Source organism: Carya illinoinensis, chromosome 3, assembly GCF_018687715.1.
Source record: "Carya illinoinensis cultivar Pawnee chromosome 3, C.illinoinensisPawnee_v1, whole genome shotgun sequence".
Classification (NCBI taxonomy): Eukaryota; Viridiplantae; Streptophyta; class Magnoliopsida; order Fagales; family Juglandaceae; genus Carya; species Carya illinoinensis.
The window spans coordinates 52,055,784-52,074,532 of NC_056754.1; the positions used below are offsets into that span (position 1 = coordinate 52,055,784).

General features: G+C 36.7%; 1 long non-coding RNA gene across 1 annotated transcript; it reads right to left on the reverse strand.

Moving 5' to 3' along the window:
- Positions 1–17,233: 17,233 nt before the first annotated feature.
- LOC122305243 lies at positions 17,234–18,101 on the reverse strand. Its single transcript, XR_006241060.1, has 2 exons — positions 17,696–18,101; positions 17,234–17,563 (listed from the first exon to the last, which is right to left on the reverse strand). It is a non-coding gene; the product is annotated as an uncharacterized LOC122305243 (long non-coding RNA).
- Positions 18,102–18,749: the final 648 nt, after the last annotated feature.

The window sequence follows — 18,749 nt, forward strand, 5'->3', positions numbered from 1 at the left end:
GATCCAATGGGGTGGAGTGCTGAGAGAAGAAGCCACTTGGGAAGACTATGAGGATATGGAGTCGAGGTTTCCTCAATTTATCCTTGAGGGCAAGGATGTGCTTGAAGGGAGGGGGAATATTAGACCCTCTAGAAAAGTTACCCCAGGACAAGCCTCGACACACTCACTGACATGCCTAGTTGGCCCCCATGGTGAGCCATCAGCATGCCATGGCCCATGCCATGGCAAGCCCAAGGACTAGCCAGCCAATAGCTCGGCCAGCATGCTTTAGCACGCTGGTGAGGCTGTTGGAGTCCCCTTGGTGCTGCACAGCATGCTGGCGAGGTTAGTGGGCTGGTCTGCTAGCCCAGGCCGACCAGCTAGCCAGCCAGCCCAGCGTGCATGGCTAGGCCACCAGCTTGGCCAGCACGCCCAACAAACAGGCCAGCATGCCAGCCAGCCAGCCAGCCCAGCGTACATGGCTGGGACAACTACCTAGCCAGCACGCCCAGTAGGCAGGCCAGCATGTCCAGCAGGCCAGCCAGCCAGGCCACCTGCTTGGCCAGCAGCCTGACCAGCATGCATGCTATGTCAGGCCATGCATGCTGCCCATCAGCACTAGCCATGTAGCAGGACCAGACCAGCCGGCCAGCAACCATGGCAAACCAACCATGGGCCCCACGGCCAAAATTTTATCAGCATTTTATTATTTTAATAAAATCATCTAGTATTTATATATTTCATTATTTCCTTGTTTTAGTACAACTAGGAATTAATTCCTTAGGCTAGTGTTACTAGGAATTAATTCCTTTCTAAGATTAATTTCCTTGTTCAAGCACCATTAGGACTCTCCCCTTGTAAGCCTATATAAAGGCCACCCTAGTCCCATTTTTTATTATCTTTTCACAAATTTCCTTTGTGGTTGGCTTCTTTGTTCTTGAGATCTCCTTCGGTGCTCGGAACTTGGGCTACTTGGGTGCAACCCATGTGAATCCCAAATAGAGATTAACACCTTGACATTTGTGGACGGGTGTTGTTTCATCTATCAATCTATGAGCAAGTTTGTTTCTATTTTCCATTATTGAGTTTCAATCTTGTTATTTACTTGTTATTTGCATTACTCTTTTTGCACTTAATATTATATATCACGCCCCATATCATCCCAACACACTAGATCTACTTTGCCAAGTAGATCTAGCCTTGTTGGATTATTCCCTTCACTTTCATATCATTCCTTCACCATATTATCATCCATATACCTTCCATAATCCTAGATTTAAACCCCTTTCATCATAAAGCCCTAGATCTACACTAGATCTAGTGCCTTCATATTTCCTACCATAAACCCTAGCCTCCATAAGGATTTCCTATATTTTAGGAAACCTTAAACCCTAGCTTCACTTCCATATTTACCATAATACCACCCAAGAGGCGCCTACCATAGCCTAATCACACCATTCAGCCATCATCATACCATACCATACCATTATCATCCCATACACCATACCATCCCACCAAGATCCAATTCACAAACCAATTCACCAATCATCCATATTCACCAAATCTCATCACTCAAGTCTAAGCCTCAAGTAAAAGGGCAAGCAAGAAGGATAGACTCATCGGTCATAGTTGGGTGAAGCGGATCTAGAGAACCATAGTGTTTAGGGACTAGATCGAGGTCCCTAACACTTAAGCTGTTGCCTTTGTAAACTGACCTATCTAGTTATGCTAACTTGGTTTGAGCAATTGCATACTATTTCCATGACAGGCATGCATAGGTGCGAAAGTTATTGCTAGCGAATGTTTATCGGCAATTAGGAAGGATGTTTTATCTAAATGCTATGGTAAGATGACAATGTTCATGACTTCTTATCTTTAATTTAGCACTTTTAGAATGTTTTAAGGTGTTTCTTCTGTATACTTCCCGTGTACATAGGCTATGCCTATTTCTTTTACTTCAATAAAATTTACTTCTTACTTAAAAAAAAAAAATGACAATCTTCAACTTTAAGAATGGACAATTATCTATAAAAGCCTAAACGAGAAGGATTCTGTCCATATACTTGGTCATACTTATCTTGGGGAAGTAGATAAAACTTTCTTCACGAGGCTTTTTTTTGGTGATAAGTAAGAATCTAAGATGATTTATTAATGAGTGAATTTAAGTAAACAGGATATATACAATAGATACCCACAGCTAGAAAGATCAAATTAAATAAGTCCTGAAAGCTAAAGTCGGAAGAACGTATACCTGCAGACAACCAGAGATGAAGTGTTCGAAGAAAGATATTCTAAAATACTCTTAAGTTCCTCCTCAGTCTTGTCGCAATCCTCGAAGTGTCTATCATTCCTCTCCTTCAATATCCACCACATTAGATAGACTGGGACCAATTTTTCCATAGAGCTTCACTTTGTTGGTTACCAAACCAACCTTTCCAGCACGATAGAAAGTCCACCCACTGTGGCATTACCCATTCCAGTCTCAGAAGGCTAAACCAATCTTCAAGGCATATATAGCTGTCAGATTTTTAATTCTAGGGAAGCTCAATACTTTTTTCTCACCCTCATCTATTGTTGTATATATTAAGTATATATTGTCATGGAGGACACATGCTATGCAACCTTTTTGCAAATAAATAAAAAGTATTGGTTATAATATTTTTCCTTTGTCCCTAGCGTGACTTATGTTTACTACTTCATAATGTTGCTTTCTTTTTAATTCTCGTAGGTGGGGATATAACAAGGAAGAAGAAACTACTTAAAAAATAGGTGCTGCACTTGCAAAAATGCATTTACTTGTTACTAATTCATATTTGTATTGATCTTGTGAGACATGAAAGCATAGGCTCGTCTTTTTTTTTTTTTTTTGGGTGGGCGGGGCGGGGCGTTTTTGGGGGTGGGGGTTGTTGAAAACTTCAGATCTGGGGTAATCTGAGATCTTGAGAATGTCAATCTAGAATATAGACCTACTAAATTGTGATTGACCTCCTAATTCCCCCTTGGTTGTGAGAGATCTGACTTCCAAACTTTAGGAATTTTTTTGGGAGGTTTGTCCGTGGTTTATTTCATCCCATGTGCATTGGTGTGTGTATTTGCCAGTCTCTTTAATGAATAAAGAATTCAGATGAAAAAGGTAATGAAAAGAATGGCAAGATGATGGAAAGAAAGGTTGCTTAATGTCTAATAGTAGGATCTGTTTTAAACTAGAAATGTTGTGGACTTGAGATATTTGATTTGACCTATATGACAGTGGATTATTCCTATAATATGAAGTCTCTGATTTAGAGTTGGTATTGGCCTTCAGTGTTTTCTTACCTTTGTTGTTATCAGGCTGAAGGGAAGAAAAGAATGAAGGCAATTGGTAAAGTTGATGTACCTCAAGAAGCCTTCATGGCTGTGTTGAAACTTGAAAAGGAGGTACTCTGATCAGATTTCTTTGTAGTTTGTAACATTATATGAGAAGCTATAGCAATTTTTGTGTTTGTCAGTATAGTAGGGTTAGTTTAGATCCACTTACTGATGGACTTCTTTTCATGACTATCATTATGGAAAATGATACTCCCACCGAGAATGTTTACCGAATAGTATTTTGTGTTTTTTTTTTCCTTAAACATTTGTGGTTTTTTTTTCCTTAAACATTTGTGTGTTTCTTTTAGTATTTAAAAAAAAAAAATACACAAAACACTATTTGGTACGCATTATTGGTACCCTTTCTCGGTGGGAGTGATAGGACCCTATCAATGCGGTTGCCCTAGGGCCTAAACTCCCCCCCCCCCCACCCCCCGGCGATACACTGCCCAGAAGTTCCCCCCAGATTCCAGAAACTTGAAACGGTGCCCCCCCCCCCCCCCCCCCGGCGCCCAGAGGCCAGAACGGCAGAACCCCCCCCGCACCTCCCCGTCGCCGCACCCCCCCCTCCCATCGTCACCGCACTCCCCCCCTTCCCGAGTTCTTTTTCTTCCCCGCTCTCCCATCGTTGTCGCACCCCCGCTCCCTCCCATCATCCCCGCACCTCCCCGTCGCCACCGGCCCACCGCAGGTCCGCATCTACCTCGCCGGCCGGTACATCTCTCTATTTTTTTTTCTTTTTTTTTGTTTTACATTTAAATTTTTTTGTTTATTTATTGGAGGATGGGATTTGGAATTGTGTACTGTGGAGGATTGAATGTGCATGTGTGTGAATCTGTGATGATTGTTCGTGTGTTTTGATTTTGTGCTGTGGAGTCTGGAGGATCCGATTGTTGATTTTGATTTTGTTTGAGTTTGATTTTGATTTTGTTCGTGTGTTTGATTTTGATTTTAATGAAAGAAGTTGAAGAACCCATAATCAGCAAACTTGTCTCTGCCTCTATTGTTTTTTTTTTTAACGGTTTTTTTTTCAGTTGTTTTTTTTCATTAGTCAAATTGAAAAAAAATAAAAAATACCATCTTCAATTAATTTCTAAAAGCTTGATTTTTGAAAAAACTAAAATATTAATATTTCTAATAAATAAAAATATTTGAAGAAACAAATTAGAACCAAGATGATTAGAAATTCATGCCTTTTATTTTAAATTTAAATTTATTTTTGAAGATTTTTTATTTTTCAAATTCTTTGAATTCAATTTGTTTATAAAGGGAATTTATTGTTGCGGGTATATATGGGGGTACGTAATTGTAAATTGGTGGTACGACGTAGTTTGAGGGAGGTTTGTGTATTTTTTTTTTTGCAATTCTTACTATAAAAAGCCGTATAGATCATGTGTGTATGGAATTGCCTACGTAGTCGTAATGTATTTACGATGAATACAGGATATATATTTTAGAAATAATATTGTTAGAATAGCATTGAATAATTGGTTCATCTCGACTCTAAATATTGTTCACAGTTCACACGACACTCACTTTAATTGAAAACCATTCGATCTTTTCACGTGTAGTCATTTTCGAGCATGATATTCTAATATTTCAATGACCTCATATAATTGACTGCATTATTTTTTTAATATAAAAGAATTATTTTAAAAAAATTTTCAATTTAAAGATTGGATTAAATTAAACAAAACAAAATTCTTACACGAACGTGTTTATTTGGTTGTTGCTGTTGGATGTTAATACTTTTCATGTTTGCTATAATTTCAGATTTATTGTTTGCTTGAGTTCATGGAATTGCCGACAGATTCTAGTGCGAGCTCCCCTATTGAGGGTAGCAATGCCTCTACCCCTACCCCAATTGAGGGTAGCTTTGCCTCAACCCCTACCCCTACCCCTTGCCTCACCCCTAAGCCTAACAAAAAACCTGCTTCCATAGTTTGGTCTCACTTCACCAAACTAAAGGGTGGTGATCCTAATAACCCTCAAGCCAAATGTAACCATTGCGGGAAAATTTATGAATGCCATTATAGGAGACATGGCACCTCGCAATTAAATGTGCACTTAGAAGAGCAATGTAAAAAAAGTCCAATTCTAAAATCTTTGCTAGAGAAGAGTCAATCTAGGCTAGAAATTGGACTTAAAAAAATGGAGGATGGGAGTAGAGGGGGTATTGAGTTAAAGGGGTACACGAAGTATGATCCTGAGGAGTGTAGGTTACACTTAGCCCGTATGATAATCATGGACGAGTTACCTTTTCAGGTGGTGGATGGGTTAGGGTTCCAAGCACTTTGTCACTACATGGAACCAAGGTTTCAACTTCCTTCTCTTCACATGGTGGCAAGGGATGTAAAAAAACATTATTGATCTGAAAAAGAGAGGTTGAGGGGTTTTTTGGCGGGTCAGTTTGTTTGCCTGACCACTGATTGTTGGACATCGGTCCAAAATGTTAATTATATGTCTATGACTTGTCATTTTGTTGATGAGAAATGGACATTGCATAAGAAAATTCTCAAATTTTGTCAAATCACCGATCACAAGGGTGAGACGATTGGGAGGGCCTTGGAGGCCGCTATAAAGGAGTGGGGGTTGACACGCGTTGTGACATGCATAGTTGATAATGCATCGTCGAACGATACCGCATTGGGATATCTTAAGACCTTTCTTAGAGAGGCAAATAAGACAATCTTGGGTGGTCAGTATTTGCATGTGAGGTGTGTGGCACATATTCTTAATTTTATTGTCGGTGACGGTATGAAAAATCTTGATGACTCTATTGCTCGGGTCAGGACTGCTGTGAGATGGGTGAGATCTTCTCCTGCTAGATTGGAGAAATTCAAGGTTGCTGCACGGTCTGCGGGAATAACATCAAAGAAGGGGCTTTGTACTAATTTGGCTACGCGATGGAACTCAACATTTTTTATGTTGGAGGCAGCCCAGGAGTATAAGTTGGCATTTGTCTTATTGGGTGAGGAAGACATCCAATATGTAAAATATTTTGAAGATCAACCAGGATTAGGGAAGCCGATGACTGAGGACTGGGATGTTGTATCTACTTTCGTAGATTTTTGAAGGCTTTTCTACGAGGTTACGACGATTTTATCTGGTTCTTTGTATCCTACATTCCATCATTTCTGTCAACAAATATCTAAGGTAAAAGAAGAATTAGATGAGATTATTGCAAGCGGTCACACTAGGTTGCGGGAGATGGCATTATTGATGAGGGCGAAGTGCAACAAATATTGGGGGGGAAATTTCGATAGGGCTAATATGTTGTTATATGTAGCTGTTGCCATTGACCCCCGGTTTAAGATGGATGACATGGTATATGGATTGGGTATTGCCTATGGGCAAGTATGAGCGGAGCATATTGCATCAAGGGTTAGGGAAACCCTTGATAGATTATTTGATGAGTTTACCATCTTGCAGGGTGGTAATATTACGGCACCTACTGCTATCCCCCCACCAGTTCCAGATGCTAGGGGTGAGAAAAAACGTAGAATAGACTGGGGTGATAGGATGGAAGGGAACCCATTCACGAGGAGTACTACAGAGGCTAAGTTAGAGATAGACAGATACTTTGGTCTAGATCTTGAACCATATGTACGAGACTTTGATATCCTGACTTGGTGGAAGATACATGCTCCCAAGTATCCCGTCCTTGTACAAATAGCCCGTAATATTTTGGCCATCCCTATTAGTACCGTAGCATCGGAGTCGGCTTTTAGCACTGGAGGGCGCGTATTGGATCCATTCCGGAGCTCATTAGATCCTGACACTGTTGAGTCTTTGATTTGTGATAAAGGGTTAGAATTGCATAATTAAGTTGTTTACATGAGTGATTTATTTTATCAAATAAGGATTGAACACTTAATTATGCATCAAATTCTAATATTGAATGTCAAATTAATTGATGCCAATATTTTTGCATATCAAAGTCTCATATTTGCCCTTGAAATACTTAAACTATAATATCATTTCATTTATATATTGTAGGACATTTATGGAAGGAAAGAAAGAATGGGACCTATGAGAAAATAGAGAAATTGATTATGGTTTTATGGAATCTCATCTAATAGAGATCAAATTTAGCATCATTCGGATCACACCAACTCACACATGCAGAAAGAAAATCATTCGGACAGCAACCACTCACTCGGGCACCACATGGACAGCACACAGCTGGACTCACACATGCAACACACGTGCAGAAAAGTGACACCAACTCACACATGCAGAACACAGCACGTTGCAGAAAAATGCAGTAAACATGCAGACCAGTACATAACCTGAACGTTGCAGACGTTGTACAGCAGCAAAACAAACTCACTCGGGGACCACATGGACAGCACACATGCAGCATAATTCGGACCACAGCAACTCACACATGCATCATCACGTTGGACACTCGGACATGCAGCAGGTCAGTAGAAGAAAAAAAAGAAGCAGCTGGCCCTCTACTTTGACAGAGCTGGACTTCACTCAAAGAAACACATGCTGGAGTGCTTTTTGGTTCTACACCTGGGAAACACTCGGACGTGCAGCAGCTGGACGTGCAGGAGATCAGTTATGTGCTGCTGGAAGCTTTTGGCATGTGAAGCTGAGAGATGGAAGCACGTTGAAGACAGCAGGATGCTGGAACTCACAGATGAACTTGCAGCAACAAACCCACATAGACATCACGCAAGAAAGCAATGGAATCATGTGCTGGACCAAAAACAGAACCATGCACATGCACGTTGCAGGAGAAGAATGGGAAGTAGTAGCAGTAGGGGATCAACTATTTATTTAGCTGGAAGAAGTAGTACCGGGGGGGAGAGGAGAGTAGCTTAGCTTGTAGTTTTCTTGCTTTGTTTCAGACAGAGTTTAGTAGCTTAGTTTTTTGAGTTGTTAGTTTTCAGACGCTAGGCAGCTTGGAGTTTCATTTCTTCTTCCTTTAATTCTTGAGATAGGAGGCGGCTGGTTGTTATATTTTCTTTTACTTCTTGTTTTCATTCTTGTTTGGTGAAGCAGTAGAGTCTTTTAGCTTTTATTTTACTTACTTTTAGTTGAGTAGCAGTGGGCGGCAGTTTTTGATTTTATTTCATGCTATTTTTCTTTCATTCCAATAGACGGATAGTAACGTGGTAGTTGAGAGTTTTTAATTTTATTTCTTTTCCTGTTTTTCTTCTTTACGTTTTTCTTTCGTCTAGCATTTTGGAGGTGGTTTTCTTCTTGGTTAATTTTCGGCTTTCGGCTTATTTTTATTTTAGATTTCTTTTGCTTTCAGATTTTGTCATGACTCATCTTAGACTTATCTTTGTTGTTAGAATTATCATGCGTAGCTAATTTTTGAAGCTTGGGTTGTGGAATGAAGTTTGATTTGTTTTGGATTCTAGTATAGTGCAATATTTTGTCGATAAATGATGATCACTCTATATTACTAGTCGGATTTGAATTGAAAATAGATTGTGGCTCTTGCTCTTGTTTTGTTGTTGATTTAAGGCACAACAAAAGCTTGAAAACTATCAAGGCCTCTCTCAGTTGTTTGTTAATGTGTGTTTGACTAGTAAAGTAGAGAATCCCTTAGGAAAATATTGCAAAACTTGAGCTTAACTTTTTATCTTCCGTTTATCAATGCCTTGACTGGATTGTTAATCGAGAAAATTATCTAGAATCCGAAATAAAGAGAGTCTCATACCCAACCCAAGTATTTGTTAATTTGTTTTTCTTAAGAAACTCTAATTTCAACTTCGATGTCTTTTTTCATTGCATTTGAATTTTATTTTCATCACTCATACTTGATTCATTTGTTACTCACAAATCTCTTATACGCTTTGATAACCCATTGTCCCTGTGGAATACGATTCTGGACTTATCCTTGATACAACTTGACACTTCTACACTTGGAAGCACAATCGACCATGAGTCAATTTGCACCTCAAATTGGATCACAGGGAGTTCAATTTATGTTCCGGATGTTATTGATTATGATCATGTCAACGCCGACGATGAGGGTGATGATGCACTTGGATCTGGTAATTGCTTATGAATTCAATTATATTATTTTTATTTATTTATTTAAAATTAATTTATGTTAATTTCTGCTTTTAATTTTTGTAGTGATGCCTGCATTACCTGGTGCTGGGATGACGTCTACAGCTACATCCTCCGCTGCAGTATGAATTCTTTTATATTAGACTCTACACCCACCATTGCTCATGGTTTGCAGAATTGATCCCTTACTTTATAAGTTAAAACTTTATATTGATAATTTTAATTCGTTTTATTTTTAATTTATTATTATTGCAGGATTTATGTTCTTCAATTTGTCTGCCCATATCTCAACACAATGGAATGTCTTAGTAAACTCATCGCCACCAAAAATTGATCAAATTTCCGAATGTTATGATTATGTTAATTTATAATTAGTTGTAATGTTAATTATTAATGGTACAATTTGTAGTATTTATTATTTTTATGTCTTTGTAATTTTGTAATTGTTTATTAGTTGACATGATTTTGTAATTTCTATCATTGTAATTTTGTAATAGCTTAGTGCATGCCTTAGTTACTTAATAATTAATAGGCTAATAGTATAAGACTATAAGGTTGATCGTTGAAGTTTTTGAACTTGGAATTTAGTAATTAATATTTGTATTTGTATTCTTATTTTTTTAAAAAGTTTTTTTTAATATAGAAATATAGTTGTAGTTAAATTTTTCGTCTATAAACAAATTTAGATTGTGTTTCTGGGTTATTTTGAGCCCAAAAAACTTATTTGGGCTCAAAATGGCCCAACATATTTCAATGGGCCAAGGGCCCATCACCAAAGCCGGGGGCTGGACGGGGGGAGGGGCTCCCCCGCACCCCCGCTACCGGACGGGGTACCTCGTCCCGTCCATGCGGGGGCCGGGGAAAAAAAAGCCCCCCCCCACATGGTCGGGGGCGGGGAACGGGATGGGGGTGGCCCCGCCCCGGGGGGGGGGGGGGGGGGGGCGGGTAGCACCCCTACCTATCATTATTATTAAGCAAGCAATGCTGTGACAAAAAAATCAGCATCCAATATTCACTGATTTTGGCCATCGGTTCCTAACCTGTGAATAAATAGTTCTGTAAGAGCCATTCCCATTTGATCTGGCTGATTGAACTGATCTCTCTCTCTCTCTCAAGGAAAAAAGAAAATAATTTACGCATCTTTAGCCTCATCAAGAAACACTACCTAAAGCTCTTTCGGTTGATCCTCAGACATTGATCCTTTCAATGCCAGAGGGATTCAAGTTAAAAAAAATTTATTATTTTTTTAAAGTCCAACAATTGAAAATTTCTATATATAAGATTGTCTTTGGGACGAGTTCTCTTCTATTTATTGAGTTTATAAAAGGATTAACTCAATAATAATAATGCAACAAACCAATATTTACATTTAGAATAGAGATGATTAATAAATAATCTATGTGTACACCTTTTAAAAAAAGATAATGATAGGGTTACTATCCTCTTACTATTTATTTATTATTTATTTATATATTTATTTAATTTTTTATTGTACTTAATGAATAAGGAAGTGATAGTCACTTAACGTTGGAAACTTATTTGGTGAAGTAAAAGAACACTTGTTGAGTTTTGCAGGATTATTTTTTTAGAAATATTTGTAGTTCTGGAGTACACAAACGCCGTGCAAAAGTAATTCTTTTGAAAAAAATGAGTAAATACGAGATTCATATATATATATAAACTAATTTTTTATGAGAAAATCTTCTTACCGGTTTATCCTGTACTCTCATTTTATCGGAAACTAATAAGGGAAAGCCATGTAAGTGCTCCATTCTCAAACATCTCTCTCGCGTTGCAGGGTGTTGAACTCAAGGTTTCAAGTTTTGTGATGATAACAAATTTGATGATAACAAATGAATTTAAAGAATAAAGGAGTCTCGATCTCAAGTTGTTTACACATTAGAGTTAAGCATATCAAGAAACCAAGCATGAACAAGAAGAAAAGAAGTTCACATTAAAACTTATAGAATAATGTTGTAAATCTCTTAAACATTCGTAATTATAATTAAGACTCAAAATTAATATTTTATCATAAAGCATCAAAATATATTTTCCACATGTGCATGAATATTTTGAAAATTAAATTTGAAAATTTTGAAAGATGATTCATTGTCATCTTTCACATGTGCATGACATGATTAAATGTTTGAATTTTAAAAATATTAAAGATGATTGATTGTCATATTTCACATGTGAATGCTTTATTTAAATATTTTCAAAAGTGATTGATACTCTTTTTGACTTATGCAAAAAATAGATTTTGTTTGAAAATTTTGAAAATATTAAAGATGATTGATTGTCATCTTTCATATGTGCATGTTTATTTGAATATTTTCAAAAATGATTGATGCTCTTTTTGACTTATATAAAAAGTAGATGATTTTGTTTGAAAAATTTAAAAAGTAAAGTGTACTCCTTTTGTCATATGCCAAAAGTAAAAGATTAGATTTGAACTTTTTAAAAAGTGAATGATATTGTCTTTGACATGTGAATCTTTTTAAATTTGAATATGAAGTCTCATATGCCTATAAATAGATCATTTGAGATTTTTAAATTTACAACACTAAGAGCATATAATATTCATTCAAAACTTTCATTCTCTTTTCTCTAAGTATTGAGCTTTAAACCTTGCTCATTTTGAGAGAGATATAATTTGCACCGTATTGTTCTTATTTCACTCAATGAGGAGTGTTTTTGGATAACCTATCCACTATAAGTTCTTGTATTAGAAAAATGGTGTGTATAACTCTTGTGCATGCAGAAAGTGTTATACACAAAAAATAGTTGAATCACCACGTGTAAGGTGATTGCAAGTGTAGAGGGTGTTCTACATAATCCTTTGTAGCAGTGTTGTTCAAATGTGTAATATGTTTCTATCTCCACCTGAAGAAGATTGAATAGTGAATTTTAGGATCCTCTAGAGATATCTTGAGGTGAGGATGTAGGCAGTGGGGTCGAATCTCATTAACATACTGAGTTTGCTTCTCTTTTATCCTTACTCTTTATATTTATTGTTGCTTTATATTTTATATTGTGTATTTGATTTATAATTGTTAGATTTTTACATATAACACAATTCACCTCTCCTCTTGTGTTAGTCATCTGGGCAACATAGGGAAACCACTCTAATGAGACCCCCTCACGAGACACCACCTCTCTCGCTCTCTCTCTCTCTCTCTCTCTCTCTCTCTCTCTTTCTCACACACACACACACACACACACACACAACCCGGAAAGATCTCTGCGTGTTTCTCTTTTGAAGTTTATCCAAGCAAAACACGAAACCCATTCTCAATTTCAACTTCTAGCCATTGATTCAGTCGCGACCCTCCCTCTCCACCCCCCCTCTCTCTCTCTCTCTCTCTCTCTCTCTCTCTCTCTCTCTCAACACGAAAAACCCCATAAGATCTCTTCCTTCGAAGTTCATCCAAACCAAACCAAACCATTTTCACTCCCTCCTCCATGAAACCAAAACCCATAAAGAAGTGTTACCCTAACCCTTCCTCCTCCATAAAATCGAAACCCATAAAACCCTAACTCATTTCCGTCCGTTCGTCCTTCCCTCTTGTGTGAAATCGAAACCCATAAAAGCCTAATGACTCCTTTGAAGAACAAATCGAACAAAACAGAGTAAATACAGGAAGATAAGTTCTTCTTGTTCTAAATCTTCCCATTTTAGTTTTAAATTACCTCACTATAAAAGAAAAAAAATTTGGCTTCCCCCATATAGACTGAAGGTACTTTTCTTGATATTGGATATATTGATCTTAGAAAAATAAGGAGAAAATGATACATACCAAAATAATAAAAAATGGTTGTGAATCTTGACGAACTTGGGGTCCCAAGAATTTGGTATCTGCGTGTTGCTTGCTTGCAATACTCTATGGCTAGCCTAGAAGATTCGGATTTAGCAGAGGAATTTGTATACTGGTTCATGAAGGGGAGGGAGAGGGAGGGAGAGAGAGAGAGAGAGAGAGAGAGAGAGAGAGAGAGAGAGAGAGAGAGAGAGAGAGAGAGGGAAATGGGTGTGGTCCCTTGTTCTTAGTAGGAATTTTCCTTTGCATCGCAGTGCAGCAAGTTTAAATTTTAGCCCTTACGTGACACAAACCAATTGGTCTTCATTGTTCTCCACTTATAGGAGCATTCGGCCTCAAGCGTTTCTCAAATTTTATTAGTGAATTTTAGATTTTTTTTCAAAAATATGGTGCGGCGCTTCTGCATTTCATGATTATATCTAATATTTTTTAATGAAAAATTATATTTGCAGTCATAGAGTGTGCAAGAGCTGCACTCTTTTTGAAAATAGTGAATGAATATAGGATCTATATGAAAAAATTAATTTTTTAATAATGAATTTCACTCTTTTTCAAAAGGAGTGCGCCGTGTGAACATAATTCATATGCCGTGCTCTCTTTTTGAAAAGAATATCTACCATTTCTTTATGTGAATTTTATATTTACTCACTTTTTCAAAAAGAGTGTGCGGTGTTTGCACACTTCATAATTGTAAATATGATTTATTTTTTTATGAATTAGGTTTTCAATTTTATCATTTTGATATTTGATTTGTAATATTTTTCAATAAGACCTCTGTCAAATTTTCGTTAACTCCACATGTGACTTGCAACATGGTTAAAATCATTTTTAAAAACTATATAATATTTTAAATTTTATGGGTTAATTATACTTTACTCCCTTGAACTTTCATTCAAATCACAATGTGCTTCTGAAACTACTAATTGAATCAAAGTGAATCCTCAAACTTTCAAAACTTCACAATCCCCCCCTTCTGTCTACCAGAAGTGTTAAATTTAGCAAAAATTCACTGCATGTGCTACTCATGTGCATAACATTCACTACAAAGATGTAATTTTCATCTAATTTATTATTATTGACCATATAAAATATAAAATAATATATGCTATCAATTAATAATAAATAATAAACAATTAAATAATTTTTTTATTAATTTATATATGGTTAATGAATATAAATTAATTTCATTGTGTACATAAATTATTCATACTTACTTACAACTTAGGTATAAATTAATTTTATATATGGTTAATTATTAATGATTTATTATTAATTAATAGCATATATTATTTTATATTTTATATGATCAATGATAATAAATTAGATAAAAATTACATCTTTGCAGTAAATTTCTGTTAAATTTAATGTTGCTGGTAGATGGAAGGGGGGAATTGGAAAGTTTTGAAAGTTTGAGGGTCCACTTTGATGCAATTAGTAGTTTCGAAAGTACATTGTGAATTGAGTGAAAGTTTGAGGAGACAAAGTGTAATTATCCCAAATTTTATTATCTCTAATCATACTTAATAATACATCATATTTTAAGTGTTTTATGTATTAATGATTTAAATAAGAAAATTTTTACTCATCATCCCTAAGCTACGTATATACTAGTAAGCGCTCGACGTGTAAGATACGTTTTCTTAATTGAAATAAAAAAATATTACCAGAATATAAAATATTAGCATAAAATGTTAATATATATATATATGTGTGTGTGTGTGTTCGTGTGTTCATTACATACTGGTATTAAAGTTGTAATAGCTTAGATCATAGCAGATTAGTACTTCATTTCAGACAAATCTCCATGCATTTAAATACAAGTTTTTTTTTTGTTGTTGTTGTTGTTGTTTGGTTGGAAAATTTGTGTAATTGAAATGCATAAAAGCGATAATCAATATCTAGAAAAAAATTGAATAAGGTTTTATAACTACAAAGTACGATCTCTGGATAACCTGTCGCAGCTTTTCCTCCACCTGATCTCTGGGTGAAATGGTCGTTGATTCACTTGACGAAGGCAATTGGAATCTACCACCCAAGAGCCTCAACTGCAACCACACACTAAGCTGCAATATTCCAAAGATGAGGTTAGCTCTAATAAAATTATTTTCATAACAGAGGGATGCCTGCAAGGAAGATATTTCTCTCTCACTCTCCTGGTGGCTGTGTTCTGAAAGTAACAAACTTATCAACCCTTGAAACATATATTACATTATATATATATATATATATATACTAGTGGAGGCCAAACGTGCTATGCACGTTTGCTTAATTGTATTTTTTTATTGTCTTATACAAAAATTTATTCAGAGCAAATTTAAACAAAAAAATAGAAATATAAACAGAATATTTTTTTTTCATGGTCATTGTAGTTCTCGGCCATATGGCATGGGGCCAATAGAGAGAACATTAAAATTTTTGTGTTGTTGCTGATTGAATATTTCTGGATCTGCAACAAGTTAAATCATTCATTATTTTTTCTGAAACTTGTATTGCAGCAGTCTCTATAAACGGTATATACTCCTATATGTTAAATATTTAATGGAATTAGAGAAAGAATAAATGTGTAAATAATTAATTTACAAAAAAAGTAAAATACAAAAATTAGTATTTTATTATAATTTAAAGTTGAAATGTTTCATGTATAGTATAGAAACTATAGGAATGAAAAAATTTATTTTATGAATTTTAAGTTGTGAAATTTATTTTGATGTGTTTTCTTGGTAGTAATTATTATTTTACATTTAAATTGATCTTTACTTTAAATTAGTTTAATGTTGGATTTTAATTATTTTATTTTATTTTATTAATATTGAGTTGTAGTATTTTTATCTGGCTCTTATTTATTTTTTTATTGTGCATTTTTCTTTTATTGAACTCTTCTATTTTTGGATTGGGCCTTTTTTAGTGTATTTTATTTTTCTTTTCGGCCCAGCCCAACCCGTGGGCCTTCAACCCAACCCAACCCGTGAGCCTTCAACCCAACCCACTAAATTCCTCCCAAACGGCGTCGTTTGGTCCAGCCCTTAGGGCTTCTTCATCTTCTTTTCTTCTCCTTCTTTCTCCACGCCGTCGTTCCTCACTTCCTCCAACTGAAAGACTTCCAATATGAAACAATAGTAACATGCAGACCTCGTCCTCCGCATTGCAGCGGTGCTTGTAAATGCCGAGGAGAAAATGGTACCGCTCCGACAAAGGCTTGATATTGCTGCCGCTGGTAGCGAAAACCACGGTAGCACGATGGAGCCCCTCGAGCTCAGAGCGGATGGCCTTGTGGAAGAACAAGAATATTAGGATCGGGGGCTTGAGTTCCGGGTTGTTCTTCACCCATGCCTTGGACGTTGAAGGGTTGATGGAGTTCACTGGGCCCGACATTACAACCACGGCTCCACCTCCGTCTCGGTGCTGGAGACCTGGAAATGGCGTCGCCATTTTTGTTTTGTTACAAAAACAAACTTTTACTTTAATGTTGTTGGCCCACGAGTTCAAACTCGGTTCTTCCCCGCATCAAGGACTTCATGCCATGCACAGCAACCTCCACCCAGTCGTGAAGCCATGATGGAACCACCGTGAGTCTCCATCCCACAGCCACTTCAACGCACAGCCTCAAATCTGTTTTCTCATTTAAAAACAGAGCAAAAGTTTTACTTTCTCACCATGGATCTCCATTGAGCCAGCCCACATCGGTTTCCTTAGCCATCCAGCCCCCATGCGTAACCCTCGTCGCTCTAAGAACCCTGCCGTCGCGTGCACCACCCTTTTACCTTCTCCTTTCTCTCTTTCCTCTACGCCCCAAAGCCCTCTCTTGAACCCAGTTTCTCATCAGCATCTCTCAGTAGTTGATAAATTAGAGTGGCAATTGTTGAATCTAATGGTTGGTGAAAATAAGAAAACAAAAATAAAACTCAAGATCTTTTCTCAGCAAACCAAATAGAAATAAATCCCACATTTTCTCACTATCCAAACAGCAATACATTTTCTTAGCATCCAAACAAAGATATGTTTGTTCAGCATTCAAACATCAATTTGATTAGAATTTAATTCTGGGTATGATCTAGAAAACTCAGATGACATTATCCATTAAAAAGTAAAACTAAGAAAGAGAACACAAATTACAAAAAAAATTAAACTCGAAGTTGTAAACGGAAAAATAGAACCAAAAAGAAGAAAGAAATCAGATAAAAGAAAAGAAAAAAAGGGAGAAGCAAACCACAATAATTTATTCCTCCATAGTCACATAAAAAGTACAGAGCTTCTCGTTTCAGAGAGAGAGAGAGAGAATTGAAAAAGAAATAGAAAAAGTGGTCTTAAAGAGCAGAAATCTCCGCCTGAAGTTGTTGGAGGCGTCTTTCTCCCTTTTTCCTCTCAACTTTCTCGGCAATATCCTATCCATCAAGACCTTCCTTAATCATATTCTATTTTTTTAGTGAGAGAGAGTATTTTAGTGAAAGAGAGAGAGCAGGAAGATCAACGAGGGATGGGGGAAGAGAGAGAGAGAGGGTAGAGAATGGGTGAACCTGGCTAGTAGCAGCTCGGCCATGGCGTGCACGGTCTGGCCCTTGGGGTTGTAGCTCAAGATGCGAGTCTTCCAATGCAAAAGGCTGCCGACTGTCTGACATAGTTGCAGTAAATGACCAAAATATTTACTTTTACACGGACATAAAAGCACTACACGAAGGTTAAAAAAGAGATTATATAAAGTACACGGATTAAAACAACGGAATGGGAAACGTACTGTTCATTCCTGTAGCAATAACATAGCCACTTATTATTATAGATAGATATGTAAAACATTTAGACACTATATAGTAGTACATATTGAAGAAACACTCTCCAGCCAAGCATTAACTTTTATTCCACTTCCTCATTCAGAAGAATTCAGAATTTACCAAGTCACCAGCATTCACTAATAAGCATAAACAAATATAATATATGTGAGAGAGAGAGAGAGAGAGAGAGAGAGAGAGAGAGAGAGAGAGAGAGAGAGAGAGAGAGAGAGAGAGAGAGAGAGAGAGAGAGAGAGAGAGAGAGAGAGAGAGAGAGAGAGAGAGAGAGAGAGATGTGTAGGCCTTGGCATCAATATCATCACTAACAATTAAAAGGTTCGCAATCAAGGACAGAAACAGGACAAGAGGACTGTATATTTACCTCCTTAAACGGTTATACACATAGAATGTTATTATTATAACGTACATGAATCTATTTCAATTCGCAACCAAGCTCATCTGCAAACACAAATCTTTATGCACTGGATTTATGAACCCATTTATTTACATGGGTTTCCTCTTGTAAAGTACTTCATGTCTTAAACAAAGATTATAATGCAAAGGAGCACTAAATTTGACTTCAACTCACAATATTCCTGCTCTCAAATTGTCCATTGACCAATAAAGGTTATTGGATTCTAAAGAATATAGCACGACTTGGTACTTGTGTATGTGCATCACTTAAGTAGAAATCCTTTTTTCTGTTCTAGTCTCCAAATTTGTTTAGGAGGATTGACATCCTTTATAATTCTTAATATCTTCCTAACACTTTGAATTCCTCAATTCTCTTTAAACGCATTTGTAA